Source organism: Lynx canadensis, chromosome C1 (assembly GCF_007474595.2).
Source record: "Lynx canadensis isolate LIC74 chromosome C1, mLynCan4.pri.v2, whole genome shotgun sequence".
NCBI classification, from domain to species: Eukaryota; Metazoa; Chordata; class Mammalia; order Carnivora; family Felidae; genus Lynx; species Lynx canadensis.
The window spans coordinates 77,331,678-77,349,655 of record NC_044310.1 but is presented as its reverse complement, the minus strand read 5'-3'; the positions used below and the strand labels follow the sequence as shown (position 1 = coordinate 77,349,655).

General features: G+C 41.2%; 1 protein-coding gene and 1 pseudogene across 2 annotated transcripts in view; both read left to right on the top strand.

Moving 5' to 3' along the window:
• Positions 1 to 17,978, top strand: part of TGFBR3 (transforming growth factor beta receptor 3) — a 207,340-nt gene that overhangs the window by 97,649 nt on the left and 91,713 nt on the right. The gene's annotated exons all lie outside the window — the stretch shown is intronic.
• On the top strand, positions 14,268 to 14,918 carry LOC115522371 (annotated as a pseudogene).

Here is a 17,978-nt window from a genome sequence, read left to right as displayed (position 1 = left end):
TCAGCTCTCCAAAAGAAAACTTTGTACCCATTAGCAATCACTCTCCATTGCCTGTGGTCCTATCCCCTGCCCTAGACAACCACCTTGAAGTAGAAATAAAGTCTACTTTATTTCTTTATTTTGGGTATTTTATATAGGTGGAATGGTATAGTGCATGTGATTTTTATGACTGGCTTCTTTCACTTAACATAATGCATTTGAGATTCATCCATGTTGTAGCATGTATTAGTTATTTTAATTCCTTTTTATTTCCGAACAGTACTCCATTGTATGGCTGTACCGTTTTGCTTATCCATTCACCAGTGTGATACCTAGTTTTGTAAATAAAGTTTTTTTGTTTTTTGGGTTTTGGTGGGGTTTTTTTGTAAATAAAATAAAGTGTATTGGAATATAGCCGTGCCCATTCATTTATCTATCATCTGTGGCTGCTTTCTTACTACAATGGCAGAGTTGAGTAGTGTGACAAAGCCTGAAAGATTGATGATCTGGCCATTTGCAGAGAAAGCTTGCCAACCATTGGAATAGAGGATGGGGACAAAATGGGGACAGTGGGGGGTGGGTAGGGTGGGCTGGGGCTCGAAAGTGGAAGATGAGAGTGGAAAGGCTGCATGAGTGAGGGTTTGGACTAACCCTGTGGATCCGTGTTTCTCCACGTGTGTGTGGTATGTGAACCCTTTTCTTCCAAATCCCTCAGAGATGCTTCAGTGCAGATTCCATTGCCCCACACCTTTCTTCCTAATTCCACCTGAAGTTCCCTCTTAATTCAATCTGTGCCATGTTAGAAGCCCATTTCTAAGTCTTAACTCTACAGCAACTCTTCCTTGGTCCTTTATCCCTTTCCCTCTCCCTCTGTTCTAAAATTGCTCATTCCCAACCTCAGCACAGTCTGTACCTTCTCAGAGTATGGGATTGTGTATTTTCGTGTAGTATTTGCTGCTGAATCATGTGTTAATCTTGCACACCCAGCTGGTGAGTGGAGTCCTTAGGGGCAGGAACCAAATCTTGGACCTCTTTTGCTTTGTGCATATTAGGTTCTTGAATGATGCCAAGGTGTTATTTAAAAGTATCACTGTAAGTCTTCTGAAACTACTCCCCTTTTCCACACTGTACTTTTATTTGATTCACATTGTATTCGTGGACTTGGTGTTTTTGTTCTCAGGCCTCTCTTAACCACTCTAGCTAAGCAGGTATATCCTCCATTTTGTATTATGGCTTTGATTTATTTTCCCTAATTAAATCTCATGCTATTGCAGTTTAAAGTATCCAGAGCCCTGTGTCAGTCTTTCCCCAGTCCATTTCTGAATTTTTGTTACATTTTTCTCTACTCTTACAGATTGTAGTCATCTGCTAGTAAACTAGTTAGTCCTTTCCCTCAGCTGGGTAAAAAGCTGTAAGTGGTTTTCAACTCCATGCAGCTCCCTTGGGCAACTCATATGACCTGAGCCAGATTTGAAGTAAGACCATTAACAATGATCTGTCCTGGGGCCACCTGGGTGGCTCAGTTGGTTAAGCGACTGATTTCAGCTCAGGTCATGATCTCACTGCTTGTGGGTTTGAGCCCCACGTCAGGGCTGTGTGCTGACAGCTCAGAGCCTGCTTCAAATTCTGGGTCTCCCTCTCTCTTGGCCCCTACCCTACTAATGCTCTGTCTCTCTCTCTCTCAAAAATAAACAAAATTTAAAAAAAAAAAAAAAAAAAGGAAAGAATGATCTGTCCTCATGATGTAGGGGATGATTCCCAGCCAATTCTTAATATGGCTGGAATTAATTAGCCTTGATTCCGCCAATTGAGAGAGGGCATTTTACTCTACCCTGTATTGTTAAATATCTAATAACTTGATTTTTTTTATTTTGTTTTTTTGCTCAGTGAGCACTTAAAATATCCCTGCCTGTATAGTAATTTGTTCCCTGTTTAATGTGGCTTTTTCCTTTGTTTACTCTGGACTCAAGTCTTTGTAGCTTGTTTTCTAAGTCAGCTCAAAAGTTGCTGGTCATTGGATTTGGCAGCGTTTTCAAGCTTTACCCACCAGAACCCTACAGGAAGTGGTGTGTCGGCCAGAAGAGTCTGTTTATTTAAAGCATGGTGTCCAGCAGAAGCAATCCATTTATGAGGGTCTGTTCTTAAAGATGCAGGAATCTGAATCTGTGTTTGGAAGACCTGTTGCTTTGACTTCTATTGCAAATGTGTGCTCTGTCTTTTCCTTTCCAGACTGCCAGGGCACCTCAGCTAGACTGGTGGTTAATTGAAATAGTCCTTTCTGAGCTTCTTGGCCTTGTCTGAAATGCTAAAGTATCAATGTCCAGATACTAGATAGCTCTTTTAATCTCTTAAGAATAGGATTGAAAAAGATATTTTTTTATGAATTGCCTTTTATAAGTTTATTGGTCACTATTTGTTTAATGTTTATTTTTGAGACAGAGAGAGAGAGAGAGAGAGAGAGACAGCGTGAGTGGGGGAGGGGCAGAGAGAGGGAGACACAGAATCTGAAGCAGGCTCCAGACTCTGAGCTGTCAGCACAAAGCCCAGTGTGGGGCTCCAACCCATGAGCTGTGAGATCATGGCCTGAGCCGAATTAGATGTCTAACCAACTGAGCCACCCAGGTGCCCTACCATTTAAAAATATTCTGATAGGGTTTTGCTCTGCATGCTCTCATGATTTAGAATGCTAAAACTAAGTTGAAATGGCTATACTTTGATTCCTGGGTATGGTTCCTTGCCCACAGTCATCTGGTGTTGTCTGGGTTCTAGTCCAAGACTATCCTGCAATAGTGCTTTATATTAATGGCATTTTTTACCCAAACTCCACAGAGTGGCTTGGCTGAAACTAGAATTTTTATACCCTTTGGGGGAAGATAGGCAAATGGCAGATATGATTTGGCTTCTATTGAAGATAGAAAGACTAGCTGGGTTTAACTATGAGCCAAGGAGAGTCACCCACAGGATCCAGGATCACTGCAGTAGCCTAATTCTTGCCTGGAGCCCAAATACCACATTGCACCCATTAAAGTTTAAATTCTCTTTGTTGATAACATGTGTACACTTAATCTGATTCTTTCTGAACTTGCTACAGCAAATTGGTGATGTGGCTGTAGTTTGTATGTGCCTAGCACTGGGCTTGCCACAGGGTAGGTACTCAGTACCTGTACACTGATTTAGATGGAAACAGCATTCATTATCTTAGAGGTGAGCCCTTGGCAAGTGTGGCCTCCTAGTGATGTGCACACATGTGCAGGTTCCTTGGGAGAGAGGGAAAAAGAGACCTCGCAGCTGAGAGGACTAAGAAATGGAGGGTGGAGAGAAGATGGGATGTCACTTAGCTGTAACCATGCTGCAGGGTGGGGGGTGGTCTTTTAGTGGTCTACAGTTGGATCTTTGTGTGAGGTGGAAGTTGTATTGAGATTTCTACTTCCAAATAGGTACAAAAGAGCTTTGACTTGCTCGAAGTCGGTAGTAAATTTAACAGTTAAGAAGTTAAGAACAATATTTTACACATCCCGCTGCTACTCCTCTCAACCTCAGGTCGATAGACAAGCACTAGTGCTTTTCTTGGGAATCAGTAGTTGTTTCTGAAGATCAAGGACAAGTCTGAAGTCTGAGGGAGCTGAAGGTCCATCTGGACATGGACATGCACACTTTGGTTTGGTATTTCTGGGTACTTAGGGTGTCCCCTTTGCTTGCCACTTTGAGTTGTAGATTTGGGGACCTTCCAAAGTCAAAGGCGATTGAAGAGTTTAATTTCCAATGATGAGTCACGCTTGGGCATTTTGCCTTTGCCATCTGGCCCCAGAAGACTTAGGGGGGCCAATTGTTCTCCCTTGTATTCTGAACATCCCCCCCCCCTCACCGATTTTATCTGGTGCAATTGGCCAAAAGGCTCTACCTGTTCCCCACCGTTAGTTCTTTCTGCCTAGCACCATTTAGAGGTTTTAATACTGGCCCTTTATGACTCTGTAAGTTATTAGTGCGTGTGTTGCTGCTTTGTTTCCTGCTTTCGTATGGGCTGAAGATTCCACTTTTTCTCCCCTTTATCGTTGCTGGTTGTTAAGATAGTGAGAATGTAAATGAAATGGTAATATTACCATTGTGAACAAGTCTTTCTCTGAAAAGATTTTTTTTTCATTTTTAATGCTGTAAATATCTAATTCCCAGTGTTTTAGTTGGAAGCTGTTCAAATTTCCCAAATCATAAAATCTTTCAAAGCCTTCTCCAAGTTACTTTTTCTTGATTCCATTCTCCTCCTTTTTGCATTTAAAAAAAAAAGAAAGAAAGAAAGAAACCCAGCCTATTTCCAAATAGGGAAATGACCTCTGTTTATTAGAGACCACAGTGGCATGGACCCCTAACTTGCTGTGAGCTTTTTTGATGTGTTTTGGAGCTGTGTACAAGAGTCCTGTTTAGTCCTGTTTTTGCCATGTGTTTTTATATACATTTCCTAAACACTTTCCCTGGCTCGGTACTATTACAGTGTATACGTCCTACATGTGTTTCCTATTTTTTATGACTCATACTTACGGTACTCATAAAGATTTATCCTTTATCTTGGCTCTGAGTAATGAGTCCACTTGCACGTTTCCAGCAGAGATGTGGGTTGGGACTTTTGTATTTAATCTTGCAGGGTAGGCCTCTTCAAGGCACAGTGCAGGAAACATGACATATTCATCTGAAGGCACTACTCACTTCTCCTCCCCAAGGGAACAGTCAGCTCAGTTTTTGTGAATTTATTAATTTGTATTTTCCAAGTTTTCCTTTCCCTTTGCCCCTTTTAGCCATTATGCTGCTTATTGCGAGACCACCATGAGGCAACTAGATGGAACAAATGCTCTGCTCCTTTTCCCTGCTGGTCACTTTGTTAAAGGGTTTGGTGGAGGAAGAAACTGAAATAGTTAAGCTGAAATGATATCTGTATTACATGTGGCAGCAAACACCCAGGGGGTCTTCTTGGGTTCAAATACACATTCAGACCCAAGAGCCTGTCACAGGCCGCAGGTGGCTTTAGTCTACTTATAGAGATCTAGGGTGGGGACCACAGCTTACAGCTGGGCAGCCTGACATCTCTCTTTTTCGGATGCCTTGTGGCTGTCTGCACACCAGTTCATATCACCATCCAGAGCTGTCCAGTAGATGGCTCAAATGCCAGGAGATCTACATGGTATGAGTTTGTGTGTCTTGTCCTGGTTTAGAAACTTTATACCTCTGGGGCATCTGGGTGGCTCAGTCGGTTAAGCATCTGACTTCAGCTCAGGTCATGATCTCATGGTTTGTGAGTTCAAGCCCTGCGCTGGCCGGGCTCTGTGCTGACAGCTCAGAGCCTGGAGCCTGCTTCGGATTCTGTGTCTCCCTCTCTCTCTGCCCCTCCCCTGCTCAAGCTCTGTCTCTCTCTCTCTCTCTCTCTCAAATAAACATTAAAAAAAAAAATTAAAAAAAAAAAAAGAAACCTTATACCTCCTGGGAGCTAATACGCGACTATGCTCTATAGGAATAGTGTCCATGGTGGCCATGAAGGAAATGCCTGATTTATGAGAGTCACTGCTCTCAGGGAAGCCCCCAAATCTCTCTTCCTATCAGGTATTTTTAATCTTTCCAATGCTAATACAGTTTTCCAGTTAGGGATAGAATTCTATCATGAGCAACTTGCCTTTTATTGTAGTTGTCATGTTGTTGTAGATTACCAGGGTTACAGAGTTAAGAGAGTTAACAGAAGATCAAATTCTCATGTAAAGGAGGAATACATTTTGCCAACTCTTTGTCCACACCTGTGGCAGGCTAAAAAATGGCTCCCAAAGATATGCCTACATCCTCTTCCCCAAGATGTTACTACATGAATGTTTTATAGAAAATGCTACTATATGAATGCTTTATAGAACAAGTCTTTGCAAATGTGATTAATTGAAGGATTTTGAGGTGAGAAGATTTTCCTGGATTATCGGAGCAGTGTCTAAATGCAATCACACGTTTCCTTGTAAGACAGAGGTTTAATATAGACAAAAGGGGATAAGGCCGTCTGACTGTGGAGGCAGAGATAGGAGTGACAGGGCCACAAGCCAAGAAATAACAACAGCTGTGGGAGGCCGGAAGAAGCAAGGAGTGGATTCTCTCCTAGAGCTCTGGAGGAACAATGGCCCTGCTGACACCTTGATTTGGACTCATTAACCTGATTTGGCATAGACTGATTTTAGACGTCTGGCCTCCAGAACTATGAGAGAATAAATTTCTATTGTTTTAAGCCACCAAATCTTTAGTAATTTGTTACAGCAGCCATAGGAAACTAATACACTCCCGATTTCACATTAGCTTGGGAGATTATCTGGAGTTCCTTCCATGTAGTTCTCCTGCCCCCATTTTGTTCACTGCACGTGTTCTTCATCTCTAAAAAAGACACTAGCACCCAGTTGCCAAGCCCAAGAACCTTGGCATTATCCACAACCTCCTGTGTTTTCTCACATGTCATGTCCAATCTTGTTTATTCTACCATAAAAATATACTCTGAATCAGCATCTGCTTGACACCCCCCAACACACACACCAACCCTCCCCTCTTCAGTGGAGCCACCATCACATCTTTATTTGAGACACAGTGAACCCCTAGCCCAGATCCCTTCAGAGAGCACAACCCGGAGCTAGGGTTCTTGCCTTGCAAACTTGGCTCCACTGTTCATGAGCTGTGTGACTCTGTGCAGGTTTTTAAATAATAGTATCTACTTCATAGATGCTATGCCAATAAAACAGTTAAAATGTGACAGGTGCTTTGAACAGTGCTTGGGCTGTAATCTCACAATGATTGTTAGCTGCTATCATTATTAACTAATAAGATCTATTCTCCACACAGCAGCCTCAGTCATCCTTTCAAGTCCAAGTCACAAAACTCACCAGCTGAGCTTCCTGCAGTGACTTCTCATTACATTTAGGATAAAATCCCTGGCACAGTGGTCACCCCTCACCCAGCTTCTCACCAATCTTATGGCACTGCAGTTGTTGGGCCTGATGTCCTCCAGAGGCACAGAGCACACTCCTGCCTCCAGTCCTCTGCCTGGAGCGCTTCTCCTTCCTTTCATCCAGTCCCTGCCCTGCTGGTAGCTCTGCAGAGAGGCCTTCATTGACCATCCCATTCATTTATTCATTCATTCATTCATTCATTTATCATTTTTAAAATGTTTATTAAAAATTTTTTTTAACCTTTATTTATTTTTGAGAGAGAAAGAGAGAGAGAGACAGACAGACAGTGTGAGTGGGGGAGGGGCACAGAGGGAGACACAGAATCCGAAGCAGGCTCCAGGCTCCAAGCTGTCAGCACAGAGCCTGACGTAGGGCTGGAACTCAGGAACCATGAGATCATGACCTCAGCTGAAGTCAGACACTCAGCTGACTGAGCCACCCAGGCACCCCAATGTTTATTTATATTTGAGAGAGCAAGCTGGGGAGGAGCAGAGGAGGGAGACAGAGGATCCAAAGTGGGCTCTGTGCTGACAGCAGAGAGCCCAATGGACCTCCTCCTTTAAAATAGCCATACTCACCCCTACTGTCTCCAAACTGTGTTTTACTTTTTAAAAATAACTCCTATCATCTGGGGCACCTGGGTGGCTCAGTCAGTTGAGTGTTCAACTTTGGCCAGGGTCATGATCTCACGGTCCGTGAGTTCAAGCTTTGTATCAGGCTCTGTGCTGACAGCTTGGAGCCTGGAGCCTGCTTTGGATTCTGTGTCTCCCTCTCTTTCTGACCCTCCCCCACCTATGCTCTGTCTCTCTCATTTTTTTTAAATAAACTTAAAAAAAAAAACAAAAACAAAAAAACTCCTATCATCTGATAAAATATGACCTGATATTTATATTTAAATGTGTTTGTTGTCCCTTCTACAAGAATATCCATGAGATGTTTTATTTTGTGCACTGAGATCGCCAGTAATTAGAACATACCCAGCATATAGTGAACACTCAATAAAGATATGTGAAATAAATGCTTGAGTGAATGTGCAGAAGTTGATTGTAACAGTCGAGTTTTATTAAATAGACTGTTAGCAATTTTTATTTGGAGATTTTATTTTGGAAATAATTATGTTTTCTGAGCAATCTGATTATTGATATTAGTATGTTTGGTTTAGTCATGAAGTAGTGTTTCCTTTAAAAAAGATTTTTTTTAATGTTTATTTTTGAGAGAGAGATGGAACATGATCAGGGGAAGGGCAGAGAGAGAGGGAGACACAGAATCTGAAGTAAGCTCCAGTCTCTGAGCTGTCAGCACAGAGCCCAGGGCAGGGCTCAAACCCACAAATCGTGAGATCATGACCTGAGCCAAAGTCAGATGCTTAACTACTGAGCCACCCAGGTGCCCCAAGTAGTGTTTCCTAATTCAGGTTTCAAGGTGTAGTGAATTGTGAGTGCTAATAGAGAACTTGGCTCTCCATTTATCAAGGTTTTTTTTGTTTAAACTTGAGCAAATCTATAGAACCATGTGAGTCTCAGTTTCTTTATTTGTCAATAAAAAGAGACTGGGAAGATTGAGATTCAGTATTTCTTTCAGTGCAATCTTTTGAGTTTCTTTTCTTTATTTCTTCTTTTTTTTTTTAGTCTACATTAAGAGTTAAGGTTATATGTATATATTTTTTTCAATATATGAAATTTATTGTCAAATTGGTTTCCATACAACACCCAGTGCTCATCCCAAAAGGTGCCCTCCTCAATACCCACCACCCACCCTCCCCTCCCTCCCACCCCCCATCAACCCTCAGTTTGTTCTCAGTTTTTAAGAGTCTCTTATGCTTTGGCTCTCTCCCACTCTAAGCTCTTTTTTTTTTTTTTTAAGGTTATATTTTTAAATATAGTTAGTTAATTCAGGTCTCCAAATTGAAAAACAGCAAAACTTGCATTTAGTACAAAACATCAATTGAAATGTAGATAAAAGTGTTTCTTGGATTGTTAAACTAGAAAATGTTTTTAAGGAAACCGTTAGCATCCAGTGGGAGCCACTTAATAGCTGAAATGTAAACTATGTGTATCTCATATCTTCATGTGTATGTGTGTTTTAAGAAAACCTGGATTAAGTAGGGTTTACAGATCTGGGACAAATCTAGCCTCCAAATACTTGGGAAATGCTTTTGAGTTTGATTGCTTAGATCTTACTGCCTTGTACAATAGAAATTTCATGATTTTCCAAACAGTTTTGCTGTTTTATCAGGACAGGGTACACACAAAGAATTTCCCACTCTCTTTTATTTATTTGAAATACTGAAGATTAGAAGAACTAATCATTTCAGTTTGCCCGAGCAAAGGCCCTTCCTCATGTAATTAGACCCAGGCAGCTGGACAGTCATCAGCAGCAGCCTTCGTAGACTGTGCACCAGTGCAAAGCATTGTGGGAGTGAGGAGAGCAGGAGCTCGTGGAGCTTGTGCTTGGATGTGTACACCAGGGCAGAGAACAACACCTGTAAACAGAAAGGACAGAGACATTGAAACATATTATTGCTCTAAACACATATGATAAAAACTTAGCCAAACAGGCTTAATCAAGGACAGCTGGGCTGAGATAAACACAGAAGTGCTAAGGAATCAGGCATGTTGGAAGGATGTGGGGCTGGGGCTGGAGGAGGCTTGTTGCTGGAGTAATTGGAGCCAGGTGTGTTAGCCTGGCAATGGTTTTTGGAGGTGAGAATTTGGAGAGGTTTGAAATAGGGATGTGGTTTGGCTGAGAGCTAGAGGGAGAATTTTCCATGACTAGGGGAGGAGGCTGGTAAATAAAATGGAGCCAGTTGAGGAGTATGAAATACGTTGAAGAAAGCAAGTACCTTGGCAGCTGTGAAAGCTTGTGCTTGATAGCCTTGCCCGTTGGTGTTTATGGTGGAGAATGGGCGTTCAACCATGTACTCAGGTCTTCAAAGTTGGATGAATTGGTATAATCTTTAACACTGGGAGGGGCAATTTAGATAGACCTCTAAAGACAAATGTTTGTCCCCAAACCTCCCAGCCACAGATTGGGGAAAATCTCTAGCTCTCCCTCATAACCTGGTGACTTCAGCTGCCTTGGAAGGAGTTCATGGTTTTAGCACTTCCCATGTGTGCCTATTTCTCTAGAGTCATATTCCAGATGGAAAGGCAGGTGACTGAGTTTCTGTTCATACATTTGAGGTTGCTTTGGAGTAGATGAGGTGTTGGGGTTAGGTGTGGAATGAATGTGGTATTCTCAGGACCATGCATTCTTTGTTGGATTCTGAAGTCCCCAGAATTGCAGTGAAATTTGGAGAGTAAGAGTTGGGTCTGCCCAAGTTAGCCTTGCCTGAACAGGAAGATGGTGAAGAAACCTGTGAATTTGTGCTGTCCAAGCTCTGTCTCTTGGGCCTGGTCTTTAAGGAGACCCAGATCCCAAAGGTTGAGGGGAAGGCTGGGAAATGGCAAAAGAAATGTTCTTTATTTGGAAACCAGGTGGCTGAGGATCAAGTATGCAGATGTCATTGGTTTCTCATCCTACTTCAAAATCCAAGTACCTACAGGCAGGAGGTAATAGTAGCACACTGATCAGGGCCAAAATCAAACACTGGTAAGCTGCTTCTTCAGAGGATTATGAAAACTGGCATTTTGGTCCGTCTTCTCAACACCCTTGCAAAGGACTTGTTGTTAGCTCTAGTTTACAGGCATGGAAATTGAGGCTGAGAGGCTAAATACTCTAGGTCCGGAGTTTGGAAGTAGTTGGCAGAGCCCAAGCTTGTATCTGCAGCACATAATTCCTATAGATGGGGTCAATGTGCAGTGAGTATCTTTGGGCAAGGTGGGTTTTCCCAAGGTTTAGACATTTATTCAATCATTGAACCAGTATTTATTAAGCACCTGTTATTGTCAGGCACAGTACCAGGCATTGGTGGCCCTGACACTCCTAATCTTGAGAATTTGCCAAAGGTAGCAAAGATATAGCAGATAGTGAATTCTTCCCCTGATCTTGCTCCCATTAAGATGATCTCAGTCATTTTGCTCTCCTTAACCATGAGCTTAAATATTGCTCCTGGTGTTGTTTGTTGACTCAGTCATATTGGAAAGGTGGGTCTTTGAACTACAATGAAATAGCCATCTGGTAAGTATTACATGTAAATAGCTGGGTTGTCATCTATAGGTTAAGAGCTTAGAAAGAGGGGCAGGTTGGGACGTCCTGTTACTAACAATAGTTCTTTTCTATACAAACAACTCTCTCTACTGGATTATCTGTGCCAAAATATTACCAAATAGCTTGGAAACAGGTTAGTGTTTTGCCCTTTAGGGATAAAAAGACCATGGAGTTGAATTTGGAAAGGAATCTTGGAAAATGTTTCAATAAAAATATATCATTCACATGCCCAAAAATTCAGCACTCCAGGGCTCCTGCTGGCAGAATCAGGTGAACTTTGAAATATATTATGACTTGATCTTGGATTCTTGCATATCTCAAGTAGGCTGAAAGTTATTTTTGTTTTATTGGCAATGACCTTTTATCAGAAATACCTAGCAGATATGCTTTAGATAGAAGCCAGTGGGCTTTGTGGTAATTTTCTGTATATACAACTGCCTTCTTTCCCTTTCAATTTTATATAAAAACATAAATGGAGAGATTTCTCAGCATCATGTTGTGGAATCTACCCCATATGTTGGTTCATTTTTCCTTTGTCTTTCATACGTTGATTCATTTATTCATTCTAAAAATGTATGAGTGTTTACCAGGTGCAGGCATTGTTCTGGGACTAGAGATACAGTGGTAAGTAAGGCAGAATTTCAGCCTTCATAGTGCTTATGTTGTTTTGAACATAGGGTACCCATTTAGGAGACAGGAAGGGGTGGTTGTTAGGGTGGTTAGGAAAGGCTTCTTTGAGGAGGTGCACTTGAATGATGAAAAGGAGTCATGCACAGGTCCAAGGGAAGAATAGGCCAGATGAAGGACCTGCTGATGTCAAAGCCCTAAGCCTGGAAGCAGCTTGTTGGAGGTAAGTAAGAAGGCTGGGGTGGCTGGAGTAGAGTGAGCAAGGAGGAAAGCAATAGGAGATGGGATGAGTTAGTTAAGGGACAGATCATGTGGTGCTTTGCAGGGGGCAAAGTTATTTCTTGGCGTTTCTTATGTTTCTGTGTTCTTATCCACTAGTTAAAGGCTGGCTCTAAATTCGGAAGACTTGGGGAAGCCCTTCTTTTCCAATAGTAGAGAGTTGGTTCTATAAAGAAAGACGTAGATAGTTCCATTAGTAAGATAAGTAGAAGCTAGATTACTGGAATGGTTATTTGAGTTCTAGTCTCCATGATGTCATAACCAGCGTGGAACTTGGGCATACCATTACCTCTTCAGGTTTCAGTTTCCTTATCTACAACAAATATTTGAAGTAGAATATCTCTAACGTCTCTCCTATCACTAAAAATCAGTGGCTTTGGGGCGCCTGGGTGGCTCAGTCGGTTAAGCGGCTGACTTCGGCTCAGGTCATGATCTCGCGGTCCGTGGGTTCGAGCCCTGCGTCGGGCTCTGTGCTGACAGCTCAGAGCCTGGAGCCTGTTCCAGAGTCTGTGTCTCCCTCTCTCTGACCCTCCCCCGTTCATGCTCTGTCTCTGTCTCAAAAATAAATTTAAAAAATGTTTAAAAAAATTAAAAAAAAAATCAGTGGCTTTATTATACACAAATTTGATTTTGTGTTTTTTCCTCTGGCTTCTTTCAGAATTTTATCAGATCTGTTTGCAGTAACCAAGTCCAGTGTTTGTAATTTCACCCTTTTCCCTATTCTTTTGCTTCTGGAACAGACAGTAAAGTATTTGGGGGGAAAAATGGCAGGAAGAAGTAAAACAAGTGGAATAAAAATGAGAGAACTTCATAACTTTGCACCTTGGATCCAGAGCTGGCCAGTGTGCCTAACAGTGACCATTTAGCACATTGTCCGTTGACCTAAAAGAATTCCCAGTCACCAAATGAGTCAGTTGTAATGACTGAGACTTGTTCCCAGCCTAAGGATTTATGGTTAACTAAGAGCAGCCATTGTCTTTATTAAGGAGGATTATCCCAACAAAATTATGTTTTTAGAACCTGACGGTGTAATCATGTTGTTTGCATTGACTCTTCTAAAATCATATTTTTTTTTATTTATCGGAAGTTCTGTATTTCAGTAGTAACTAGAAAAATCTGCCAGTCTTCCTGCAATTTGGTCTAAATCATGAAGCTCTCTCATTGAAAAGTATGTCTAGAAGAAATTAGCAAAATCAAATAAATTAACTTGTCTCATTATCTTGTCAACACTACCTATTTTGAAAGACCACTATAAATCTTGATTTGCCCTTAGGATTAACTTTGAGTATTTCATGATTTGTTTTCTTTCTGCCAAGCCTAAAGGACTACAGGGCATACACTGACCTGAAGTTAAAGTAAAAATTAAAAAAAAAAAAATGTGGTGTGGGGTAGGAAAGAAATTCTCTAAGACATGTTCACACTGGTCTGAAAAGTTCAATAAATTCATTTTGGAATATTTTCAGTTTTTCAAAGAGGAAAAATCTTCTGTTTTGTTCTTTTGTATTTACTCTGGCAGATTAACCTAAACTTCTGTCAGTCTTTTCATTGAGTACACAAGCCATTTAGTGTGACCTGGTATTTCTGAATGGATAGTTCAATCACATCAGGCCATTTTTTCCTGTCAGCTACATCTCTTCCTAGGGATCTGACATAAAGACTGTTACTGTCAGTTGGTCACATAACTAGGCTTTGTTCTAGCCTCTTCATTCATGGGGAAACTGAATCCCGAAGTAAGATTCTTCGACAGAACTTTTCTTTACCCCCAAGTGAATGCTATGTCCAGAGTCTCACACTGGAAGGAATACAAGATTGGGAAGCATCACTGTTAGTGGTCGTGTAGTAGTGAAAGTTCCTTTTTTCCATTTCTCAGCCAAGGATAATTAACTGCTTCTCCCTGACGGCAGACAAATCATTTTCTGTAAATCAGACAATCCTGTTTTCATTCCAGAATTGCTTACCAACAGTTTACTTGATTTTTCAAAAAGTGGGAGAGATTATGACCCCAAACTGTTTCAGGTTTGTACTGGAAACTTGTTAGGTCTTGTGAAGACTTAGGAGGGCGTCTCAAGAAGACATTCCTAGGATGAAGAATGTCAGAGCTGTTTTCCTTTAGGGATGGTAAAGTAGAGGCAGAGATAAAGGACTGTTGGACGTACTTCTTCTACAGGAGAGAACGAAGGATCGGAGATAAAGATTTTTGCATATAACTGGGACCAGAGTTACCAAGCCCTGTGAGTTGTTCCTTGTAAAAAGTGTTGAAGGCGGAGTGCGCGTGAATTCTCCCAGGAGCCACTGCTCTTCCTCTTCCCATAAGCGGCCTGAGGTGATCTCTGAAACTGGTTCGCTATTCACTTGACCCGGAAAACCCGACAAAATCATGCAAAGCAAGAGGTTCAAATCTTTGTGTTCACTTTAAGAACACATAGGAAACTGCCTAGGCCATCAAGGGTATGCATATCCGAAAAGCCACCAAGTATCTGAAAATGTCGCTTCGCAGAAGCAATGTGTGCCATTCTGATGCTACAGTGGTGGAGTTGGTAGGTGTACCCAGGCCAAACAGTGGGGCAGGACACAGGGTCCGTGGCCCAAAAAGAAGTGCTGAATTTTTACTGCACATGCTTAAAAATGCAGAGAGTAATGCTGAACTTAAGGGTTTAGATGTAGATTCTCCAGTCATTGAGCACATCCAGGTGAACAAAGCCCCCAAAATGCGGCGTAGAACCTACAGGGCTCAAGGTCAGATTAACCCATACATGAGCTCTCCCTGCCACATTGAGATGATCCTTACTGAAAAAGAGCAGATTGTTCCTAAACCAGAAGAGGAGGTTGCACAGAAGAAAAAGATATCCAGAAGAAACTGAAGAAACAAAAACTTATGGCCTGGGAGTAAATTCTGCATAAAATACATGCAAATAAAAGTAAAAACAGAAAGAAAAAAAAAAGTGTTGAAGGCAAGTAACTCAGAGTAGTTTCTGATTCTTTGATTGTTTTTCGGTTAAAATGTACCCCAAACTCATCAAGTGTTTCTTGAAGGCTTGTGAGCTGGGAACAAACCCAGGGAATGAATTCCTTAGGTCCGAGAGACTTGGATTTGAGGAGTAAAGTTTAATTTCCTTACCTTGTGAGATACTCCTTGGTAATTCAGTAATGACACCATATAAAATTTGGAACAGGATCCAAAATGGGATTTTTTTTTTTTTTTTAGCTCAATTACCAATATATATTCTTTTGGGCAAATAAGTGAAGCAATTGAATTGGATTTAATAAATTAATGCATTAATGTCATTAAGTGATAACTGATATGCTAGAAATAGATGTACCCTTTATTTTTCAGGAGGCAAGCCATGGTCACAGGTCAGTGAATTATATTACATGGTATTCTTTCTTTGCCTTCACTGATTAGTTAAGCTTGGCTTTCATGGCCCATTGATATCTGGCTGCAGTCTACATTTCCAATTTTATTTCTCTATATTCTTTTCTACATTTCTTCAGCTTCATGTGAATTAAGTGTTCCCCACACCTTTCCATGTTCCCTCTCCTGCTTTGATATTTCTCTTGAGGCTCTCCCTGCCCGTGTCCTCTTAATTCTTCCTGTTCTGCCCTGTTTACCCTCAGGACCCAGTGAAGTGACCCCCTTTCTCCTCCCATATTTACATCTGTATATTATCTTTTTCATCCTTTAAACTGTGAATTTCTTGAGAACAAATTTTGTACCTACTTTGCATTTGAAGTCCTTACAGAGTGGCATTTCCCAAAAATACATTTATGTGTTGTCTTCACAGTTTTTGCTGAGTTCATATACTACCTGTATTATGTACTACCAGTATTTCTCTTTAAATTAAAAAAAAAAAAAACAACTGGCTTTACCCTAACATCCTCAACGTGAAATTATGTTTTTAATACCCATGAAAATGAAGACATAAACTATATATAAAAATTTCTTCTTTCTTTTTTTTTTTTTAATTTGTTTTAATGTTTATCTTTGAGAGAGAGAGACAGAGACAGAGACAGAGTGCGAGCAGGGGAGAGGCAGAGAGAGAGGGAGACGGAATCTGAAGCAGGCTCCAGGCTCTGAGCTCTAAGCACAGATCCTGATGTGGGGCTCAAACCCACGGAATGTGAGATCATGTCCTGAGCCAAAGTCGGACGCCCAACTGACTGAGCCACCCAGGCGCCCCCCAAAATTTCTTATTTCTTAACATTTCTTAGTTGTCGCCATGCTTTGGGAAAGATTGATTTGCCAAGTGCCTTACACATACTAGCTAGCCATTTAGTATCTGCTGAATGAGAAAATGGCTGCACAAAACATATGAAATATGAACCTTTTCTGTTAGCTTAGTAACTTCACAGCTATTAACCAGGAGATGAAACGAGGAGAAGCCAGAAAAGACACAGCAAGCCTTTAAGTGGAGCCATTCATTCCTACCTGTGAAGCAATTTGTGTTAGATATTTCTAATTACTTCCTTATGTAATGCAAACTGCTGGGCCAGTGGGGCCTGTGGATAGCTGATTCCCTGCTGATTGAGTGAGCATCTTGTTTGAAACCCCAGAAACTGTGCAAGGGGACCCCCTCTCCACAATAGGTTCAGGAAGTAGCACTATACATGGAACGCATCTAGAGGAAAGGAACGTGATAAGTGTGTGCACATATCACATTGTTCTAATCAAATTTCTTAATGTTCTGTTCGAGGTAATTTGAGTTACAGATCTCTCCCTACCAATTTTTGTTTATGAATGCATTGTGTACTGCCAGTATAATTGAGTTCTGAAGATATTTTCTATGAATTCTGGCTAACGGAAATGATATATTTTCTTACCTTTTGAGGATGTTGTCAGGCTACTCAGGTGTACCACTTTGAGCTCCTTAAAATAATACATTACAGTACAGTACAATACAATAAAATGTTCTGTGTATTCAAGCTATAGTAACATAGTTAATAATTAACTGCAATAATCTTAATAAAACTTAAAGGCTTTTGTAAATTCCTGAAGAAATTTGTTTCTGAGTTGCTATACTTTATAGTTGCTGCTTGTATATAGTAAAGAAGTAATAAATTACAGTTCCTTATTTGCTTTTTAAACTATAGCATAGGGGCGCCTCGGTGGCTCAGTCAGTTGAGCATCCAACTCTTGCTTTTTCAGCTCAGGTCATGATCTCACAGAACTGTGATATCGAGCCCCGTGTTGGGCTCTATGCTGACAGTGGGGAGCCTGCTTGGGATTGTCTCTTTCCCTCTCTGTGCCCCTCTCCCACGTGTACATGTGATAGAGAAAGTGCAAGCAGAGGAGGAGCAGAGAGAGAAAGAATCCCAAGCAGGCTCCCAACTACCAGCACAGAGCCCAATGTGGGGCTTGAACCCACAAACTGAGATCATGACCCTTGCTGAAATCAGGAGTCAGACACTTAAACAACTGAGCCATCAAGGTACCCCAAACATTAAAAACAAACAAACACCAAACTGTAGCATAGATTATTAAATTAGAGACCCTAGAACAGGTTGTTTTATTTAGTGTTAAATGAGGTTTAGATTATTTTTTTCTTAAATTTATAGGAAAGAATTAGTCCATGTAAGGTCAATATGGCATGAAGTCTAAGGTTTTTATCAGAAAAACCTCTCCCCCTCCTTCTCCCCCCCCCCACCCCGCTCCCTCTTTCTCTGTCTTTTAAATCCAGGGTTGGGATCAACAGCTGTTCTAGCATGGGCAGGGTAACTTGATATAATGGTATACATTTTTACCCTGGTCTGCTCTCAGAGCAAATTTGAAATGGTTGTTTTGGAAAATGTGCTATGAATTTATCTCTAGACCTTCGCACCAGAGCAGTTAGTTCAGCCCAGCAAATCCCTGGCACTTGATGTGCATCTTTCATAACAGAACTTTGATGCTGTGACTTGATGCCTTGAAATCAGCACAACAAAATGGTGCTTGAAGAGCAGTGTTTACTTTGATCATTTTTCAACTTCTGTGCCCCAGCCTTTTCACGGAGTACA